This window comes from Amblyomma mixtum, chromosome 2 (genome assembly GCF_055824585.1).
Source record: "Amblyomma mixtum isolate Tamu chromosome 2, ASM5582458v1, whole genome shotgun sequence".
NCBI lineage: Eukaryota > Metazoa > Arthropoda > Arachnida > Ixodida > Ixodidae > Amblyomma > Amblyomma mixtum.
In genome coordinates this window covers 250,502,055-250,518,169 of record NC_143013.1, presented here as the reverse complement: position 1 = coordinate 250,518,169, position 16,115 = coordinate 250,502,055, and positions in this window count along the sequence as shown.

Sequence of the window (16,115 nt, the reverse complement as noted above, 5' to 3'; positions counted from 1 at the left end):
GTAAGGGAGGGGTGTGGAGGAGGGTAAGTCCGACGGTCCAAGCGGGCATTTACTTGAGCTCTGCAAAGGTGTGCGCCCGTTCTGCACCACTTTGCCTATGTGACTGGTGACGTCACCACTGGATGACATCACACATAATTGATGACGAAGTAATGACAAATTACTAATTAATGACTAAGTACTAATTGACTGCTGATTAATGACGCTTAAGCTTCGCCTTTAGGAGTGGAACGCGACAGCATGTTGTAGGGCTGCCAGGGAGTCCATTGAACAACACCCGTTCAGCCCGATGCCTTGCCCTTTTGAACACAAAACTTTTTGAGGAAAGGAAATGGTGCAGTAATTATATCATCTCGGTGGACACCTTAACCGCACCATACAGGAAGGGAGGAAGTGGGAGTGAAAGAAGAAAGAGGGGCCCTAATGAAACTGACAATGTATTTGAGGAAAGAAAATTATACAGTAACTGTCTCACATATCTCTGTGGACACCCGTCAAAACATGGACATCTGCTGACATGACTGCTGACACAGCTGCTAACTACAGTATGAGGCATTAATTTCGCCTTAAAAATTATGCCAGCTCGCATACACCCCATGCACAGGGCCTAGGAACACGAATGCCATGGAGTAAAGGACTATAAAGCCCAGCTATTCACATGAGAAGCATACTGTTCGTTTTTCTCAGAAGGTTTTCCAAAGACTCATGATTCCGCTGTCTTCTCAAGTTGGATGCGCACGCTCCGTGCACTGGAAACCGATGGACAATTCTTCTTTATTGTCCTTGATCTAAGTCTCACATCCTGGCTCGGTAGTGCACAGCTTCAGCTTCTTGCTCGTCTCTCTCCCCCGCGCGCATGTTCTTCGCACATCGAAAATGCATGTATGCAGACTTTTCTGTTGCTAACATCAGCGAGCAACTTGCGAAAAAATTGGCAGTGGCTTAGCTCGGCTATGCCAGGATATACGTAGCGAAAGCAGGCATGCGACACAGCTGGCGAAGCGAGCGGAGGCGAGCGCAACGACGAGGCGCGCGGCGTGACGTCATGCCAGCTGCGGCGGTTGCTAAGCAACGGCTTAAGGTTTGTCTCTATGCCTCCTCGGAGCACCGCCACAGCGAAATCGCAAGTTCGTGGCCAATGTAGCTTTCGCTACAAAATTTGTTTTTAAGGAAGTGGCATAGTAATTATCTCGCATCTCAGTGGACACCCGAACTGCGCCGTAAGGGAAGGGAGGAATGTGGTAGAGAAAGAAGAAAGAGGTGGCGTAATCGAGGGCTCCGGAATAATTTCGACCACCTGGGGATCTTTAACGTGCACCGACGTCTCACATGGAAGTGGCGTAGTAATTATCTCGCATCTCAGTGAACACCCGAACTGCGCCGTAAGGGAAGGGAGGAATGTGGTAGAGAAAGAGGTGGCGTAATCGAGGGCTCCGGAATAATTTCGACCACCTGGGGATCTTTAACGTGCACCGACGTCGCACATCACATCGGGAGGTGGTGACGAATCGCGGCTTCGGTAAAATTGTAAATTGGTTTTTGAGGAAAGGAAATGGCGCAGTAACTGTTTCACATATCTCGGCGGACACCTGAACCGCGCCGTAAGGGAAGGGAGGAAGGTGGGAGTGAAAGAAGAAAGAGGTGCCGTAGTGGAGGTCTCCGGAATAATTTCGACCGCCTGGGGATCTTTAACGTGCACTGACATCGCACAGCACACGGGCGCCTCTTGCGTTTCGCCTCCATCGAAACGCGGCCGCCGCGGTCGGGTTCGAACCCGGGTACTCCGGCTCGGTAGACGAGCGCCTTACCACTGAGCCACCGCTTATCTGTTTTTTTCAGCCAGCGTCCGCTTCGGCGGACGCGGTTGTTGCTGCGACGCGCGTCTTCCCTGTTCTTTCACTCTTTCCTCTTATATTTAAACTCTCCTCTATCTGCACGTGGCAGCGGTGGTGGCTCGGCGCGAGCCAGTTGGCAGGCCCGTGCAATTTCCTTTTCATCCTTCTCTCAGTCGCAACAACACACAACAGCACATCACATCGGCGCCTTTGTGTTTCACCACACCGTGGTTTCGCCTCCATCCACGGCCTCCATCAAACGTGGCTGCCGTGGCCGGGTCCGAACCCGGGAGCTCTGGCTCAGCAGAAAATTTGTTTTTGAGGAAAGGAAATGGCGCAGTATCTGTCTCACATCTCTATGGACACCTGAACCACGCCGTTAGGGAACGAATATTGGGAATGAGAATAAAAGTAGAAAGAGGTGCCGTAGTGGGGGGTTCCGGAGCACTACGTGTGCTATGCGATTTCAGTGCACGTTAAAGATCCCCAGGTGGTCGAAATTATTCCAGAGCCCTTCACTACGGCACCTCTTTCTTGCTTTCTTCTCTCACTCCAACCTTTACCCCTTCCCACTCATCCGTTTTTTTTTTGTTTGCCTGTAAATGTTGTTTCACTGCACTAAGGGTAACCATGCTGGAAAGCCGAATTAACTTATTGCAGGCAACGAACTTCGACGCACATGATGGCTGCGACTCGCGTCTTTACACTGTAAACACGAATACGCCTATATGGGAGTAAAAAGAGAGTGCGCTAGAAGACAGCTTACTCCTTTTTTATTCCTTCCTGTTGGTGTAGTGTTTTCCTTACCTCCTTTCAGTTCTTTTATTGCAGGAATGCATTTAAGGGCTACATTTTTACCTCTATTTTTCCGCAAATTGTTTGTACGACCGTACATACCACGGAAAAAAAAACTAGCTTGAGATTCGAACCCACGCCTTTTAGGTGCCATGGTGGCAACGCGGCGCGCTGAGGCTGCTGGCATCGTAACGAGCACATGACGCTGCTGCGCTCCTTTGACCTCGCATGTAGGTCGTTGCTGTAGGTCGTTGCTGTGACCTCGAATGTAGGTCCTACGCAGCAAAGCACAAGGAGGAAAGCAAAAATGTATATGAAAGACGTCGTAAGATAGAAATTTTATCGCTTATCGAATGCACAATATCCTCATGAGATGGCAAAGAGAGCCTCATTGAAAACGTTCCAGCTTTTTCACAGCTAGAGCCGTATCTGCGGCGTTCCCCGGAAAGCCGTGGGCATCATTCCGTTAAGCCCAGTGTACGCAGGCTGTGGCTCACGCCATATGCCACCCGGTGAGGTTGGTGCCACCTTTGTTGTCATCGGGTACGTAGGACGCGCGGTCGATGCCGTCAGCACATTTATGTAAGAAAAAATGAGCCGAGGTTTAACGCCTAAACCGATGTGTGACGTGGGAAAGCGAGGTGACGTAAATGATGACGTCACAAGCGACACCATAGCAACGAGGTTGTGCAAATCTCCAAGTTGTGAACAACTATATTTCGGATGTGGCCTGGGCCAAATTTTTGGACATGACTCGAGTCAAATTTGGAGATCGCCATAGTGTCGGCCGCGCTCAATTATGGTTGGACATCGATTTTGGTCCAAATCGGACAAGCTAAAAATTTCGGGGATGGCCCGGATCAAATTCTTGCCACCCAATTAATTGGCGTCACAGTTGCTACGGCAACCAGCGATGCACAATAAGATTTTTGCTCGGCTCTGACGATCGTATGAGTGATTTCGCACTAATAAAATTATTCTAAATTATTCCGGAGCTCTCCAGTACGGCACTTGCTTCACTCCAACCTTCCTTCGCGGAGCGGTTGAGATGTCCACCGAGAAATGGCACAGTATACTGCGCCATTTCCTTTCCTAAAAAAAAACTATTTTTTTTTTCAGAATGAAACATGTAATTGCGCGACCCGACCGCGGCGGCCGCGGTTCGATGGAAGCGAAACTCAAAAGGGGCTCGTGTGCTGTGCGATGCAAGTGCACGTTAAAGATCCCCAGGTGGTCAAAATTATTCTGGAGACCTCCACTACGCCCCACTCTCCCTATTGTATCACTCCCACCTTCCTCCTTTCCCTCACTACGCGGTTGAGGTATCCACCAAAAAGTGAGACAGTTAATTCTATGCCTTTTATTTCCTCAAAATAATTTTTTTTTGTTCAGATTTTGAAGCTACACACCAATTGCTGAATATATGTATATACACGAGCAACCACAACCAGAGGAAACACAGTATCATTCAGTTTGCCTTACAGGGTGACTGAAAAATACTGTAACGCGAAAAGACAACAATAACTTTTAAAAAAACAACCCAATTGAGGCCCGCTTTTTTTTTTATGCGTAAGCGCACTAAATTCTGGAAAAACAGTTCACATTTGATTTTCAAAATGTCCACCTTCTGCTTTTATACAGGCCTCCAGATGGTTTCGGAAATTTTTCAAAATAGCCTCGATGCCTTCTGGAGTGTTTTCGTTCCAGGCCTTCTGCAGAGCACGTTTCAGGGATTCGATCGACTTGTGCTTGGAAGAACACACTTTTTGCTCCAGGATACCCCAAACAGCAAAGTCTTAAGATCAGGGGAATTGGACGGCCAAACATCTTTTCCCCAGAAGCCAGGGAGATTCGCATCACACCACTGGATTGTGTTCTTCGCTCCGTGGGCACATGCCCAGTCTTGCTGAAGCTGCCAGCCAACGTGTTTTGCATTTTCTTCAGCCCAGGGTATGACGGCGCCCTCCATGATGAGCTCAAGGTAGGTCTCGGCGTTGATTTTGACTCCGTTTGGGACAAAAACAAGCTTTGTTTTCCCAAGGCCTGAAACCCCACCTCAAACCATGACGCTCTTGGGGAAATGGGTTTTCCCCACTCTAACATTTCGAGGAGACCCGACTGGCGGCAATTCTCGATGGTTTTCTGAATTCCAGGCTGGTTCAACAGTGAAAATCTTCTCATCTGTGAAGAGAACCCGTTTGAGGGCTTCGCCGCGGCTCAGCTGCTTCATTCTGCAGCACTTTTCTAATCTGGTGGCCTTCAAGTGGTTCGTAAGCAGCTGGCCCTTAGCTTGTTTGCGCACCTGAAGTCCTAGATCATCTTTTACAAGTAATTTCATGGTGGAGTTGCTAACTCCATGCTCGCGGGCGAGTTTTCGCATGCTCCTCAGGGGATTTCGCTTGACTTTCTTGCTAACAGCCAATTTCAGTTCCCTGGTTCTTGCAGTTCAAGGCCTTCCACTTCGCGGCCGGTCCTTGACACCTCCTGTCTCCTGGAATTCTTTGACGGCACGATGCACTTGAACTCGGTGCAATTTAAGCATCTTTGCAATTTTCAGAATAGGCGTCCCCAGCTTGTGGTGGGCAACAATAGAGTACCGCAATTCTTCAGAGGTCATTCTTCCTCGAAAATATTGCACCAATGGCAGTGAAAATAGTAGTTCTATTTAAAAAAAAAACACAAGTGACATGAAAAAATCAGTGCCAATGCTCAAAAATGCAAACAATAATAAATAACATGAAATTCAACGCACGTTACAGTATTTTTCGGTCACCCAGTACATATTAAAGAAACTGAGCCGACACATAGTCCACCGAGGAGGCACTTCACTGCAATTTATTCCGTCGAGTTCGTAAACGCTACAGCCAAAGAAACAACTGGGACTAACAATCAGATTGTTCTCGAACGGGACACGAATGTGCTTCTGAATGGCACCATGAGGATATGCAGAACCCGTACAAGTGAGGAAAAAAAGAAACAGGCTCCCGTGTAACAAAGCAGCAAATGTATTTCCGTCCTCTGTTAGCATGGACGGCAAAGCGAATCTTTTAAAAGAACTTTGATGCAGGGCCACAGCCTTCAATACAATCGCCAACATACAGAGGAGATAAAAGATCAACAATCACCATTCCCAAATTAAGGAAATGTGCACCGAGTCTATGCGACTATCTGCAAGCTTACTGAAATGTAAAAGCGACAACGTGATTGTGGTTAGGACGAGGTTTCGTTTAGCGTGCATAAAGAGAGCACTCTCGATCATCGTCATCATCCTTAGTCTCAGTCATTTTTCCCAAAGAGCGCCAGTGAGAGTCCAACACATAACACAAATCAATCTTCTCTGTTTTTGTTTTAAAAGTTCGGCATTTACGCAACCAACCTTTTGTGCTTTCCCGATAGTCTGAAGTGTAGCTTCGACCGCACGCAACGTTATCCAGGTGATCCTGGAAGAAGATAATAATAACAAGAAAATATCTCGGAGAGAACACATGTGAAGAGCAGACTGGAATGGATTAGGGCTACCAGAATGAAACTATATAATTCAAGAAAATTTCCAGACAGATCCAAAGTCCAAATGTACATCGATCCTAATGTCTGCTCAGAACCCTCCTATAGTTTTACATATGCGCAGCTTCCACAGGTTTTCCATTAAGGCTGAGCATTTAAAACACCTTGGGAATACACGAAAGGGAGAAAGTTTTTGTTTGCTTCTAATTGTGTGCCTGCTAAACGATACCCCGATCACATAACCATTCGAAACCACTTATGGCTTATAACATAGCACTTTATGAAGAAAAAAAAAGCAGCACAAAACCTGCAGGTACAAGCAAAAGCAACCATATGCAGCCACGCGTAGGCGAAATACGCCTTTGCGCGGCACCTACATTGTATATTTCTCACCGGTGAAGTAAGAGATCAGCAAATAAATGCAGCACAACCTTGTCAACTGCGCACTAATTATGGAAGACGTGGGAGAAATATGCCGCTCATACGCAGGGCTACCGCATGAAAACCAAATACATAAGCAACAATGTTGTGCAGAGTGTCACGTGCCACTTGCTAATTCTAACTTTTGTGACATCATGAATGATGTCGCGTCAGTCATTCACTGGGAAGGATGCTCTGGCCACCTTGACATGCTTAGACAGCATGCACGTTTCTGCGGTGTTGTGTGTGCACCAATACGAGATCCACGCCAGCATCAACCCAAGCCGCCGCATTGCTGAGCGAGATCAAGGCATGTGAGGTTCAGCCCATGACGTCACGGTCACACTTTACGGATAATATCTATATTAAAGCGAAAAAACAAAAAAAAACAAGCACAGCGGCACTGAGGGTAGATACGGCCAGAGTGAGATAAAAGTTTAAATTATCTGTGCGTGATAGTGTGACTCGATGAAGCATGAAAAATTATTATACGCATGAAGCTTCGAGCTCTGCAAGCACCAGTAATGCTATTGGAACCAAAGAACACGGTGGACATCACAGGCTGGGTTCGACATGTAGCGAATGGCACAAAGATGACAAAGTGGGATCAAGCCCCTGCTGAAATGTTCAATGACGGCCGCTGACTAGATGTACGGCATATGCTATGGAAGTAAACAGAGACAAAGGCCTCAAGAACCAGGACACAGCAGAAAGCCAGGCTCACGGCCAGCAGAGAGGAAGACCTCTTCAGGTGGATGACAGACAAAAACATTATTATTAAAGAACTTGCCAAAGTTCCGGCATTATAATGAACTTCATGGTGACTAAATTCGCTTCCCTATATAAGCCATATGCAACAAGTCTTCTAATAAGAGAGAGAAAAAATTAGGGCTTACTTAATCACATTACCTGTTGAGAACGTGATAGCATATAAGGTCTGAAGACTGCTCGGCATGCTTTTCCTCCTCAGTCATTACTGCTTGTTGGATGGTCACCCTACTGATTCAGCTCATTTCCAACCTGATACACGGAGCTGTCTATTGACAGGTCTCCACACAATCAAGCCTGCCAACTGTTGCTGAGCCCAACTTCGTGCTTGGCCACGTCATGTGATCTCATGACGTACCAAGACCTGTCAACCATTCAACACTCTGACATGTCACGTGACTCCGTGATGTATTACTTTCTCGACCAATCAGCGAATTTTATGACTAACCATGCCATGCCTTCTTATGACTCATCATGACATGTTTTTGAATACCAGCCAACTCGGTGATGTCACACTGTCTCATGACGCCACACGCCGTCGACCAATCAGGACTCGAGACACGTCATGTGACCCTGTGATGTAGCACTATCTTGGCCAGTCAGAGACTTCTGGCCACCCACACTGTGTTTTTTCAGTGACACAGCTTCAATACTGTCACATTAAAAATTATCAACGTTTACGCTAAGCCGTGTAATGCCCTAAACATAGTGAGAGTTGTGACAAATGTGCAGGCTCCATTGCTTTTTGCTGCTCGGCGTGACATTTATGAACCCCCCCTATGCTAAAATCAAGACTACGTAACCGTGCCCTCCCATCCCAGCTTTAACTCTGCTTTCCCCCGTCTACACGGACTGAGCGGAGCCAGCAGAGGCAGGCAGAGGCCAAATGAGGCGGTGCTGTGAGTTCCCCTACCCTCCCAGCTTAATTCTGTCCTCACCTGTTTTCCTTCACCCTCACAGAACGGGGTTATGCGTCACCAGTTGCAGAAGGCGTCCCATAAATAGCTCTCGCTTTAAAAGATGAGCACACAAGGGAATCAAGGACTACATGAAGCCATATCCGAATGCATCTTACGCAAGTGGCTCAGCGGCGGTAACAGCCGGCTCTCACGGTGAGGCTCGATAACGCTGAGCTTGCACAAGAATGAAACTATGAAAGCGCTTCAAGGCCGACCTCGGGATGCTATGCATGCTTGCCGAAATAGAGAACAAGTTGATGCTGCGGAAAAGATCGCAGCACTATGCCTCCACCAAACTGAAAACAAGAGAAGCCGTAGATAAAAAAAAAAAAAACATGAAGCAAGGTTGGAAGAATTAACAGAGCTCTGTCAGCACCCAGGCATGACAGCCAGAGGTTTCCAAAGTTCCCCCCAAAGTACTCAATCCAAATGCAGACGCACGGTTGTGTTCGACGACTCAAATACTCCCAACCTGAAGGAGAGTTCTATGCTCTGACAGAAGGCTCTGCTTTGCCACCGAACCCTGGGCGCAAATGGAAGTAACGCTCTGCCGTGCCGAGGTAGGAACATGCTTGTGCAAACTCCACAGCTCCAAGCTGGGCTAGGGCTTCATGTTGGTAAATAATCAACTGGCAGACTCTCACAACAAGGCCAGGTGTTTGCGAATGCCGCCAATCGCTTCGTTCCAAAACAGAGGATGTTATTCACGAATCAAAAGAGTTCATGGTATACAGCTGTAAGCAGCATCACTAACTGACCCGAAGCCCTGATGAGTTCGAGATTTCATTCAGAGCATAGTTGCTGCACTATGAATTATGGAGATTTCCATGCGGTAGCCACGCAACAGCGCACTTGTCTAAATTTTCTCCCACATTTCCAAAGCGAGCTCAAAACAAAACAAGCTGAAACACAGGCTACCACGATTTTCCTATTTTGTACTACCATTGGCATTGTAATATCAATGGCTAGAGCACCTAATGTGCGAACGTCCAGACAGGTTCCACACAGCCAGTGCAAAACTCTGAGGTGCACGTTCGTGCAACGGCACTCTGAAACGCTGGGCTGTCACAAATCTCTCTACCAACAAGACAGACACCTGACTACACATGACAACAGTTGAGTAAGTGTCTACTTTGATTGAAGCTTACACCGACTGCACTCTACGAGACTACAGTAGGAGTACACTCTACATTTTGGGCATAAGACACCTTTACAACAACTTGGCTAGAAAGTGCGGCAAGGTTAAAATGGCTGTTTTCTCAGTTTTTGTGACTTTGTGTAAATCAAGGTGCTTTCAAAACAGCCGTCTGAAGACTGCAGACAAGCAACACTGATGTCCTTCTGCCAATGTTCTAGGGCAGAACATGGCAAGCTAGTGACTGAATGCTTTTGCTGCTTCTGTTTCAAAAGTGTGAGAAATAACGAACAGAACGTGATTAAGAAGACCACTACTCATTTCTCAATGAAACTAGAGTAATAGAATCATCTCTCTGAGAGATGCAATCATCCCTTTCACTAACAAGCTCAACCGCATTCCTAGAAATCTCGTTGTCTCCTGAATGAAAGGAGTCTTTAATGGTCGCATCAGGTCTGCATCCCGTTCCACTCCAGATGATGATATGTAGAGAGAGATACAAGCTAAATATCAGCATCGACAGTCAAGAGATGGAAGCCGGAGCATTACGGACCATGTTGCACTTTCATTACCCCTTTCCACCCAAAGCATGGACCCTGAAGACACACTGTTTCAACTGATATGGCATGTTCCAAGAGAAGGAAAAAAGGACTTTGAATCCTGTTTCATGTAATAAAATGAAGATTTAAGGCAACGCTTGATACAAGCTCTGCTCTGCGTATAAAAGTAGCTCACCCCCAAAATACTGGTAGCATTAACTTGCAATATTAAAGATGTTTGTGAAACACGCACCAAGTCAGCCTCATGCACATATTAGGATATGTGGTTATGCAGGATTGCACTGCTGTCATGTGCACACGGTTCACTGCATGGTTTCAAGCAAAATGGCAACTAGCTCCATCTTGTGGCTGCACCGTGAAGCACAAGCTTGTGAACTACTGCAGCCTTGGAAGCTGAAGTAATAGTGTCTCCACTTACCCCAAATGAAGTGTTTTGGTTTTCTTCCATAGGCCGACAAGTGAACAGGTTTTTGTTACAATGTCGCATGGTAGCAGCTAAATTTCACGAACATTTACGTAATCAATACCTCCACACAAATTAGCTGCCCCGTGATATTAGTGAAGGAACTGAAACAATCCTGTCATGAGACAACATTTACGCTAGAATATGCCCTGTTTAGAGTTCAGCAACATCACATTGTACCACACCAACAAGTGCCCTACAGGTCCCATGAACTCAAGCTCTCTAATGCTGGGCAGTTCATAAATGGAAGAGCCTTGGCTCCATGCCTACAGCTATGCGGATTACATTAAATTCTAGATTATGCTCTCAATTCTCGTGTCTCAGATGCGCAAGCTTGATAAATGGAACTTTTCAGTGACTATGAGACTTGTTTTGTAGCGTTCACAAAGCATACACTCAAAAATTATCCTTTGTGCCATCTTCTCGAGTATGTGACCCTAAAAATGTAACTCTACTACCTTGGCTAAGCAAGAAGAAACAAAAGCTTTAAACCTAAAAAAAAAACGCAGATCATTCATAGCAACTCAGGTTACAGCAAAGCCGCACATGGGAGTTTGCTACTACACACCCATTGTTCCTCTGGTTTCCTACTGATTCACAGCAACTCCTGGAAGCTACTGTCTAGATTTAGCTCAACTTGGTCAACCAACAGCTACAACGGACAAACAACACAAGCCACATTTGGCAACAAGCAACATTACACAGACATCAACACCACATTTCTTTCTACCCTTTGAAAGCGGTGCTTTGCTCACCACTACCACATTACTAGGTACCACCACCACACCAACAACAGCAACTCCATTGCCATTGCATAAATGCAACACCAATGATGCACTTGGAAAATGATTGTCGCATATAAGGCTCGCTTGCCACAAAAGGGACACGGCGATCGTAAGCAGCCACACCAGCTGCTGAATGCACCAAAGGAGTATGGACACCAAATTTTTACGCGAATGTTTTCTGTTTGAAATAATGCTTAAAATTTCGTTAGTATACGTGGATCATCATGTGAAATTTGCGTACACCTGCAAATAATTTGTAACTGAATTTCTTCTGTTATGCTGTTTTGGTTTCAGCAGCCAAGGAGTACAATGTCAAGGTTGACTTCAGGACACATGAGGCAAAGAAAAAGTGCAACATAACCGCTGCATACTCGCTTTTTTGCTACAACTCTCCCATAAGCCTGCCCCAAGAGCCAGAATGAGAATGAACGAACAAGCAGTTATAATATCAGTGTTCTTTGATGTCACTTTGATGTCACAGCCATCATTCAATCATTGAAGCCGAAACAACACAAGAGAAAAAATCTAACTACACAACTGTTAGCCAGGCAAGAGCAAATTTCACATGCTGATCCATGTTTACCGATGCCTTGTATATCATTTCAAAGAAGGAACACACCACCAAAGTTTGGTGTCTGTACCCCCGTAACCACGATACACACCAACAGTGCCACACTGCATACAGCAGGAGCCAAACGGGCAAATAACAGGAATAGCTTGCAGGAGAACATATAGGAAGCTGCCTTCAACAGGATTGTACAAGCGTGGACTATGCATAGGGCATCAATTTTAGTGTACGAGTGGCTATATTTGTGCTTCCTGTCACAGCAGTGAAGCGCTATCATTGGGCCAGAACGAAATGCGAAAGGATGGAACATGAGCACACTTTAGGCATTACTAATTGGTTTGGTAATGGCTCACCAATGTGTCTAACTGCTTAAGACGTTCATTACGGCAATGATGTGTACCATGGCCCACTTGTGGGCCACCCTTAAATTTTCTTGGGCGAGCCACTGGCCAAAACTTCTTAAAGCTGCCAATAGATGGCAGTAGAGACCTTGCATGTGTGCTTTTTGTGGGCTCTTTGAAACTTCGTGAGCTATTTCATGGCTTCATCATGTGGCTCATCACGATGCAATGCACATGTGAATGTGCGCATGTCATGGTATTAATTCACATCGAGACTGGAATCACAAGAGTTCCTCGGATGCGAGTGAGTGAGCGTTAGGGTTAAGATAAACTGCCTCTTCATCTGGCTCTTTAGTACAGCAAATGACCAGGTTATATGACGTTCAGCACCCGAACCTGCAAAGGTGGGGAAAAAGCAAAGCTACTTACTTATAGAAAATGTTTTGTACACAACTGTGGAATGCAGGAAGACTACAAAGAAAAGTTTGTTTTGAGTGTCTTGAGCTTAACAGTAACGCAGCTCCTACTGTACATTACCGAAAAAAAACAAAAACTTACAGAGCAAGTCACCCACCCAACTTGGAAACCATTCGTACAAATGTAGCGTTAACAGTCTGTCATACTTTGGACGTTTTCTGCAACTCAGTGCTAGCATCCTGAATGCCGATAATTGACCCTTCTTTCTTAGAAGGCTCAGAATGTTCTGTAAAAAGCATGTGCACACTCATAAACACACTTATTGAAAATTCCTTATCAAAGTGCTGTTAAAATACATTCTCATTTATTCATGTAAGGTCTTGAATTCTGGGCTTTTTTGATAAAGCATGTGCAAGAGGGTTTAACCAAGGAAAAAACACAGAGTAAAACATAAACCTTTCATTTGTTTGTATGTTCCATAAACATTCGCCTGCATGCTGCCACTTCAGTGAAAAGTTCGGCAGGAGAATAAGTGCTTTTCCTGTAACTGATATGCCACAAAAGTGGGAACAGGATAGATATTTGCACTGCACATAAGCAAAAAATAACAAGCACATCACCACCCGAACATCAATAAATATCCTTGCACAGTCAAATGTGTAAACCGGTAAAGCAAAGCAGTCCAAAGTTGTTGGAAGCACAAGAAAAGACACAATCGCAGACCAAAATTTACAATTACAGTAAAGTTTGTGCACACAATTTCATAAAAAGGCAGTCCACTTACAAGAAATTGTAACGTTCACAATTACTGTCTTAAAGGGACACTGAGGAGAAATTGAAGTTGACTTGCATCGACAGAATACCAGCTCCTGATTACAGAAACGCCATTCATACTGACAACAAAGCTCTTGTAACGTAGAAAAGAGCAAGAACCAAAATACAGGTATCGCCGCCACAGGCCAAACTCGCAAGTACAAGCTTCATGACGTCATAGGACAAAGCAGTGTTGCTAGAACCAATAGTTTTAGCAACACTAGGACACGAGAAGCCACGAATCACTGAGGCGCAGCAAATGCATGCGCAAATCTCCTTGACGCCGCCAGATGGCGCCACGTACCCGACAGCTATGCGCGCTCCTGCAGCGCCGGGACCAATCAGCGCCTGCTCACAGCGGTATGGGTAGGGTAGTATGGGGGCTCCCGGTATTCCGCTAACGGTAACAAGGTACACGGTATGCTAAAGGTGTCTATTTGCGAGAACTTCGTTGACGACTTCGAGAATGGGATCCATTGTAACGCTGGCAAAACGCCGGTGCAAACGTAAACGAAGCGACGGCCGCAATAGCCGATAGATGCCTTCAACGTGCGGCCGGTGGTAGCTTTCTTTTCGGCTGCTGCTGGGCCGCACTGCATGGCCGCCAGAAATCATGGAGTCTGCGTTACGTCATGTGCACTTCATGTTTCACGTCACTTAGTCCTGTTTCGTCATAGGAGAATCCCAAGTTTGAATCAGAGCGGCGGGAAAAACTTTTTCAACTTTGAATCCAAATTTCTTAGAAATAAATGCATCTTTCGCTGCCGGCCAAGTGGCAACAAAGCCATGAAATGCCGAACTATCGGATTTTGCTATAAAAAAAATATTAATAGAGCTCTCCTCAGTGTCCCTTTAATACCAGAGCCAGCGCTTACCATGTTTTTCACTGCTGCACATCTCTGTACTCAAATCCTTTTGTTGTACCGCGTGACATCGTGATAGCTTTAAGGTCGTGCTAAGATAATACAAAGGACATAAAAACCTATGGAGGTAAAGGATAATGTGCACATTTTGGTGTCCTTTACATCATCTTAGTGCAACCTTAAAGCTATGACGAAACAGAGCTACCAACGACTCCCAGCTATTAAATGTCCTTAAAATGATGTCACAATTTCAGGTGGATTCTGACATCCAAAAGTTTGACTTGCAGAGCACATTGCACACCACTGGTTGATATCATGATGAAAACCCTCACCCATACCATCTTCAAGTGTCCCAAATGTTATAGAATAAAAAAAAAAAAAGCAGCAGCACGAACACAATGTCACTGCAGAAAGTACACTAAAATATTCACAAAAAATTTAAGCATACACTGAACCCAACTAATAAACAGAAAAGATTGTATTTCTAATCTTGCTTCATTGTGGCCATGCCTCAACTAGAAAGGCTAGAGGTGCTATAAGATGCAATCACTGTACACAAGCATGTTTAAGTCAACCTTTCGAAGACAAACTGAAAATTACAGCAACATAAGGGGAAAAAAATGCACTCATATGCCCCTCCTAGAAACATGGGGATATTTGCATAATGCGAAAAAAGCATACGCCTATGTTGTCAAAACACAGAGGGATGTTAGCAAAGCAAAGGAAGAATTTAAATACATCTAAAATGGTCCCAAAGGAGAATAGAGTATTGTCATCTTATCATCATCGTGCATGAAATAATAGGTATATCCCTTGCTACTTAAAGGGCAACTCTGAGGGCTTCTCGAATATTTTAAGCTGATAGTCAGGTCACGTGCCTTAGAGTCTTCTCTCTCTACTGGAATGAACCATTTTTCAAAACACCGAGTGGAATGATTTTAAAACCGCAAAACAAAACTGAGACCCATTCTGTGGCCAAAGACTATGCCTCATAAGAGGAAGTGATTATGTCACAAACGCTACTGTAAAAACACTCGCACGTGCGTTGAATGGCTGAAGTAATGACTGAAAGCGATGCGTCTTTTCATAAAATGCCCGAGACGACCTAAAACAAGTGTCAAAATTTTGTTAGTGAAGCCGGCATTAACATAATCAAAGTGCTTGAGACACCAAAAATGCAGTGTTGCCCATTAAAATAATCTGAACTGAGGCCACGAAAACTTCAAATTTTAAAACTGAATTCTACCGGAAAGAAATGTCGCATGGCTGCCAAACTTGGTGGAAGTCATCAGGAAAAAGAGAAATATCTAGAGTACAAGTATTGCTAGAATATGGTCTTGAATAAACAGCGTGAACAAAGACGAGCACATAAGACAAGGAAACGGACGACACAGCGCTGACTAACAACTGAGGGTTTATTGCTGATCATACAAGTATAAATACATAGATGTCGGCAGAGAGGGAAAGATATACAAAGTGCAAAAAACTATAAATGTGACAACAGCAACAGAATCTCTTTCCCTCTCTGCCGACATCTGTGTATTTATACTTGTATGATCAGCAATAAACCCTCAGTTGTTAGTCAGCGCTGTGTCGTCCGTTTCCTTGTCTTTTGTGCTCGTCTTCGTTCGCGCTGTTTATTCAAGATGCTTAACCAACTAGCCCGCCAAAACGTGTTAACGTAGAATATGGTCACTTAAAAAACCTCTGGAGCTGCCCTTTATGTGACTCAAGATGCTTGAAGACTACAGTCCATTAGCTCGTATTTTGTCAAAACATCTGAGCAGTTCCACTGGAACAAGGCTTAGGAGAGCGACGAAAATTCCACAGTCCTCCAAGCAGACAGAGAGATTGGTTTTTCTCGTTCGAGCAGTGCCAGTAGGTAATAA